The following is a 6175-nucleotide window of genomic DNA, read 5'->3' as shown; positions in this document are numbered from 1 at the left end:
ATATTCATATAATATTTGTTTCCTTTCTTCTTCCGTATAATTTTCAGTATTTTCGGTGCTTGTGTTGTTTACTTCTATTGCATGTATTTTTTGCTCCTTTTCCGATTCGCTTGTATCTCGGATTACATTACGGCTTAATGCGTCAGCGTTTGCGTTCGCTCGACCCGCCTTGTGTATTATTTCGTAATTCTTCTAACTTGAGCCTCCATCGAATCAGTCTCGATCCGGAGTCGTTGACATTGAATAGCCATATTAATGGTTTATGATCGGTCACGATTTTAAATTTCGTGCCGTATATGTACGGTCTAAAATGTTCGGCGGCCCATATTATTGCGAGTAGCTCTTTTTCAGTTGTGTTATAATTTTTTTCTGCTCGTGACAAAATTCTGCTTGCGTAAGCAATGGGGCGATCATTACCTATTTTACCTTGTGATAGCACTGCTCCGATAGCGTAATTGGAAGCATCGGTAGTCACTATAAATTCTTGTGCGAAGTCGGGATATTGCAACACTGGCGCAGTCATCAGTTTTTCTTTTAATGTTTCAAAGGCGTTTTGTTGGTCTGTGGTCCACTCGAATTTTTCTGACTTTCTTGTCAGCTTTGTTAATGGCTTGGCGATTTTTGAGAAGTCCTCTATAAATTTTCGGTAATATCCGGCAAGGCCTATGAATGACTGTATGTCCTTTACTTTTTCGGGCCTTGAGAATTCTTTTATTGCCGTTAATTTTGAGGGATCTGGCGATATTCCATTTTCTGTTATTATGTGGCCTAGATATATAACTTCCTTTCAGAGGAACTCACATTTATTGGGTTGGAGTTTTAAGTTATTCTTTCGGAGTCGTTGCAGTACTTCCTTGAGTCGTTTATTATGTTCTTCTAGGCTGGCTCCGTATATGACGATGTCATCTAAATAAACTAAGCATTTGAGCCCTTGCATTCCGCTGAGTATGGAGTTCATCAACCGCTGGAAAGTTGCTGGCGCATTTCTTAGTCCGAACGGCATTCGATTAAATTCGTAGTGTCCGTGGGGTGTTGAAAATGCTGTTTTATTTTTGTCTTTTTCGGCCATTGGAATTTGGTGATATCCTGAGGCCAAATCCAGCGTGGTAAAATATTTGGCGTTGCCTAACTGATCTAATATGTCAGTAATATTCGGAAGAGGATATGAATCGCCTATGGTTAGATCGTTCAGTCTTCGGAAGTCTATTACTACTCGAAGTTTAGGTTGTCCGGATGCGTTCATCTTCTTAGGCACAACTAGTAAGGGTGCATTCCACTGACTCATACTCGGCCTTATTATTTTGGCTTTTAGCATCTCGGTTATTTGTTGACTTACTTCGGTTTTATGTTTTTCGGGTAAGCGATATGGTCTTATATTTACGGGTGAAGTATTACAACGCGTATTTATTTCGTGCTCTATTGTGGTGGTGCACGTTAAGGGTTCCCCTTCTACATGAAATATGTCTTGGTATTCTTCACAGATATTTAAAAGTGCCCTGTGTTCTTCATCGTTTAGATGGTCGGTTCGTAATAATTTGCAAACGCGGTTCTTCCGTGGTTCTTCTAGCTTGGTTAATTTGTCGCTAATTATTGCGTTTATCCCGGTTGTAGTGTCTCGTTCGATTTCTTCGATGGTCACTGTTGGTGTTTCTATTTCGACCTCCTCGTCTGTCGTGTTTATCATACTGATCGGGCAAGTGAAGTCGATCGGTTCTACTAGCGCATTTCCGATGTATATACCGGGGGCGGTTTCTGCTGCTTGAACTATGCCTATTTTATTTATTTTCGTCGCGGCTCTAATTATGGTTTCGCAGCGAGGTTTTAAAGTAATCTTGCTAGTGGAGTGTAGGTTTAAGATACCTTTCCCTAGCCTTAACTGTGCTTTCTCGAAATCGCAGACGGTGGAATGTTTTTGTAGGAAGTCGAATCCTAAGATTCCGTCGTTTTCGATGGGCATATCGTCTTTTACCACGTAGAACGCGTGTTTTATTTTATGGTCACCTATCTTGATTGTAGCGTTTATCTTTCCTATGGTGTGTACCTTGTGTCCCGTTATTCCGGTAAGTGAAATATCGTCTTCATGGATTAAAGTATCATCTTTTAATTCCTTTAATTTTATTAATGAAGTGGTTGCTCCTGAGTCGCACATCATTTTTACCCTCCCTTGTTTTGCTTCGCGTATGGGTAGTGTTACTGTAGGTAATCCTGGTTCGCCTTTTATGTGTGCGACGCGGTATTCTAGCGCCCTTTTTGGCAGGTTTTTCTTGTCTTTGCTTTCGTCTTCGCTGCCGCTATTAGAGTCGGTGCTCTGTTTTCGTTGACGATGCGATTCGCGCTGCTCGCGTGTATTTTTGGAGTGTGATTTTAGGTCTTCGTTTTGTTTTTTATATCCGCTATTTTTAGATCGTTCGTTTAACTTCCAACATTCGTTGCGGTTGTGCCCGGATTTTTTGCAATAATTACAGTACTTAATGATCGCGTTTACTTGCGATCGTTTCTCAGGTTTTGGGAGCGCGAACTTGAAGCTACTGCGGCAGTCGCGTCCGTAGTGTCCGTTTTTTCCGCATTTGTGACATTGAATCCGCGATGCATGCGGGTGCTGCGAATACTTTGATTCGTGTGTTTGCTTATCCGCGGCCCTAGGGGACTCGAGGAGTTTTTCGTCTTCGCCGGCGCCGGTTATTGCCTCTTGTAGAGTTTTAAATCGTTGCGCCCGTGCGAGGATTTTAAGGTCATGGCGTAACCCTATTTGGAAATTTATGAGTGCTTGTTCCTTTATGGTTTGCTGTATTCCACATTTATTTTCCGGGGTGTAGCCCTTTCCCTCAGTTATTGAGTCGTATAGTTTCATTGCTAATAGGTCGACGCGTTGACCGAATTCTTGTGTGCTTTCGTTCGGTTGTTGTTTTAGTGAATTAAACTCTAATTGTAGGCTCGTCGTGCTGCGTTTGGATTTATAGCATGACTCTAATTGTTCCTTTAATTCTTCGAATGTTTGAATATCGTGAGTTTCAAAGTCTTGCATGGCTTTTCCGTCTAGTTTTGTGAATAAGACCTCTTGAATTAAGGATTCTTCGTCCTCGGGGTGAATTTTTTTCATGGCGTAAGTACATGCATTTAAGAATTTTTTGAGTTTATGAGGCGTCCCATTGAATTCGGGAATCATGGCGCGTGCTTCCTTTAGGGCCAGATACCTTGAAGGGAGACTTCGTCGGTTCCTAACGTCGTTTCCTGATCTTCCGTACGTATAGGTCGTGTCGAGGTCACGGTCTGTATTTCGCGCATTTTCTAATTGGTGTCGGTTCGACGTTTGTTGTGTCTCTCGGTTATTCGTGGGCTGGTCACGTATCTGGGTGCGTAACCGGTCTATTTCGTTCCGCATTTCGCGTTGCCCTTGTATAAGTTCAACAAGTAGGTCATTTTTTGGACTGAAAACTGGACGTCCGGCGTCGGCATCATGCTCGGCGGCATTAATTATAGATCGTAGTCTATTGATTTCTCTGTCTATGTCTTCAGTGGGGACCGCTCGTGAGCGTGAGTTTCGTCTCATTTCGTTTTCGTGGCACGCGCTTATAATACTACCGTCCGCGGATACCGGCGAATAATTTCTTCTTACTGAAACTCCGTTGCTAGATGCGCGGCTCGCGGGTCGGTCTTCCTCGTTTGTATTGTCGGCGTCAGGTGGTCGCACGTATTCTGCTGTTTGTTCGGTGTCGGGGTTTGGATAGTATGCGCCTAGATTCCAACGCGAATTATTACGAATATTCCGGTCTGTCGGTTCGACTACCGGTGCGGGGTCTACGACGCGGGGTTGAGCCGGGGAGCGGTCAGGCCTGCTCCAGAACCGAGGTCTGAACGTTACGCGTTTTCTGAGTCTTGCCGACATGAGGTTGTCTCGCTTAAATTTTTTGCTACGTTTGCGGGGTTACTTCCCCGTCTAGTATACAAGAATTTAGTTTCGCACTTACAGCAGTAGTACAGCTCGCATTTTCGATGTATTTCGTGTCAGCGGCTAGTGTGGTGGTCCCAGGTTCCGTGGATGCTGTGGCGGTCTGCAGCTTGGCGGTGCTGTCTCGTCAATGGTGGTCCCACGGTGTTGGTCGTCGTTTCTACGGCGATGGCTCTCGGCTTTTCGTACGTTCACTGTTTTATCACTAACTGTAACAGTTCTCGTGATTGATTTTGTCAACTGATTTTCGGAAGTATTTGTCACCCCTTGTCACAAGACGATCCTTCGGTAGATCCCACCGCTGCCACCAAATTATGTTATGCCCTTGTGAGGCACAGGATAGTTAAGGGATCGTTACCGAATTAGAACTAGGAAGCTCGGGAACGTCAGGGGGAATTTCACTCCCGTTTGTGGTTTCACAATATATTTAATATAAATAGTCAGTTGTACAAAGTATATGAGCGTCTTGGGATGACGCAAATTAAAGTATGCTTACACAGTTGTTGCGTAGATCACTTGTTCACAATCGTGTCGTGGTTTGTTATTAACGTACTTGCGCTTTACTACAGCTTGACTGGGACCTCGAGAGTTGTCTTAGGGTCCTTTTTATATCTAATAATTGGGTTACCAGTCGCAAGCGAAGGAGGTTAATGGAACGCTTTGCTTGCGATTTTGGTAATTTCTTAATTAGCGCAGTGCTTACTCAGCATTAGTCTCGTTTTTCTGATTTCGTATGCTTGTCAAAATTCTTATTGCCTCAGCGCTTTTGCAAGCATGCGTCTTACTTATTTTTGTGTAATATATACAAAATAATAATAATTATATTAAGTGATTTTAATAATTATAGTTATAGCTTTTAGGGCTATAACAATATTTTATCTCCTACTTTTCCTACCGAGAGCGGGTCTGTCTCCGCGATGTTCGTCATAAAGTTTTTAGCGTTTGTGCTGTTAAGTATAGTAAAAAAGAGTGAAAAAAAAAAAAAAAAAAAAAAATGACTGGAGGTTTTCTGCGCCGGACGCTCCCCGAAATAGTAAGTTGTACAATTTATTTAAAACTATTGTACAGAATGTTGCAATATGTTTAGATATATATTAAATATTCATATTTTTCAGATGATCTATAACATTGTGCAAAATTTACGGCCGCAACACATGGTGGAGCAAGGTTTAACTGAACGAGAGTGGGTGAGAATGCTGAGATGGGAACATCGACAAATGTTTGCAGAAATGTGGTGCGAAACTGCAGAGGCGCGGGAAATGGATGCCAATAACAATGGGCTATGGGAGAACATGTATGCTCTTCGGGAACTGTTTGGCCTAGAGCCATATCCACCAGAACCTGTGGTGGAAAATTGGAACTAGTAAGTATTTCTTTTTAATTATAAATTATTAAATTAATTAATAACAAATTTCTGTTATGCAGGAGTCCCCGCCCAGCCGTCGCCTCCGCTTCGCGCAGCATCTAACATTCGGCCGCCTCAACATATCCAGACACTCTCGTTCAGACAGGCATTGCTCAACCATGTGTTGCTGTCGTAAATATTATATTTTTATATTATTGCATTATATTTTAGATTTTATATTAATTTATATTTTATATTACATTTTATTTTATATTATATATTTTAAATTTTTTAAATTTACACACACACAAACATTTTGTAAAATACACACACACACACACAGTTATAAATAAAAATTATTTTAAATATTAAAAATATTGTTTATTTTAGAATAGGTCCTCTCTCCTTTCCTCCTATTAAAATCTTATTAATTAAAATTATTATAAATATTATAAAAAAAGTCTCTCTCGCGTCCGCCTCTCGCGCTCTCCTTCGCTGCATCAGCTCTCGCGCTCTCCATCGCCGCATCATCTCGCAACATCTCTCTCTCGCTCTTGCATATACGCCTCGCTTGCGTCATCTCTCTCGCGTGCGCCTCGCGCTCTCCTTCGCTGCATCAGCTCTCGCGCTCTCCTTCGCGTCATCTCGCTACCTCTCGTCATCTCGCGCTATCTCTCTCGCTCTTGCATATACGCCTCGCTGCAACACCTCGCGCTCTCCATCGCCGCATCATCTCGCTACCGCTATCTCTCTTTCGCGAACGTCTCTCTCGCGACATCTCTCTCTCACGTTCGCCTCGCGCTCTCCTTCGCGTTCCTCTCTCCCCGCGGAACCCTCACCTACAAAGCTTCATGCGGTCTTTCGCGGACGCCTCCCCCTCT

Source organism: Prenolepis imparis, unplaced genomic scaffold (genome assembly GCF_030444845.1).
Source record: "Prenolepis imparis isolate NDT839.2.m4 unplaced genomic scaffold, iyPreImpa1.0 SCAF_296, whole genome shotgun sequence".
In the NCBI taxonomy this organism is placed as follows: Eukaryota; Metazoa; Arthropoda; class Insecta; order Hymenoptera; family Formicidae; genus Prenolepis; species Prenolepis imparis.
This window is presented reverse-complemented; position numbering follows the sequence as displayed.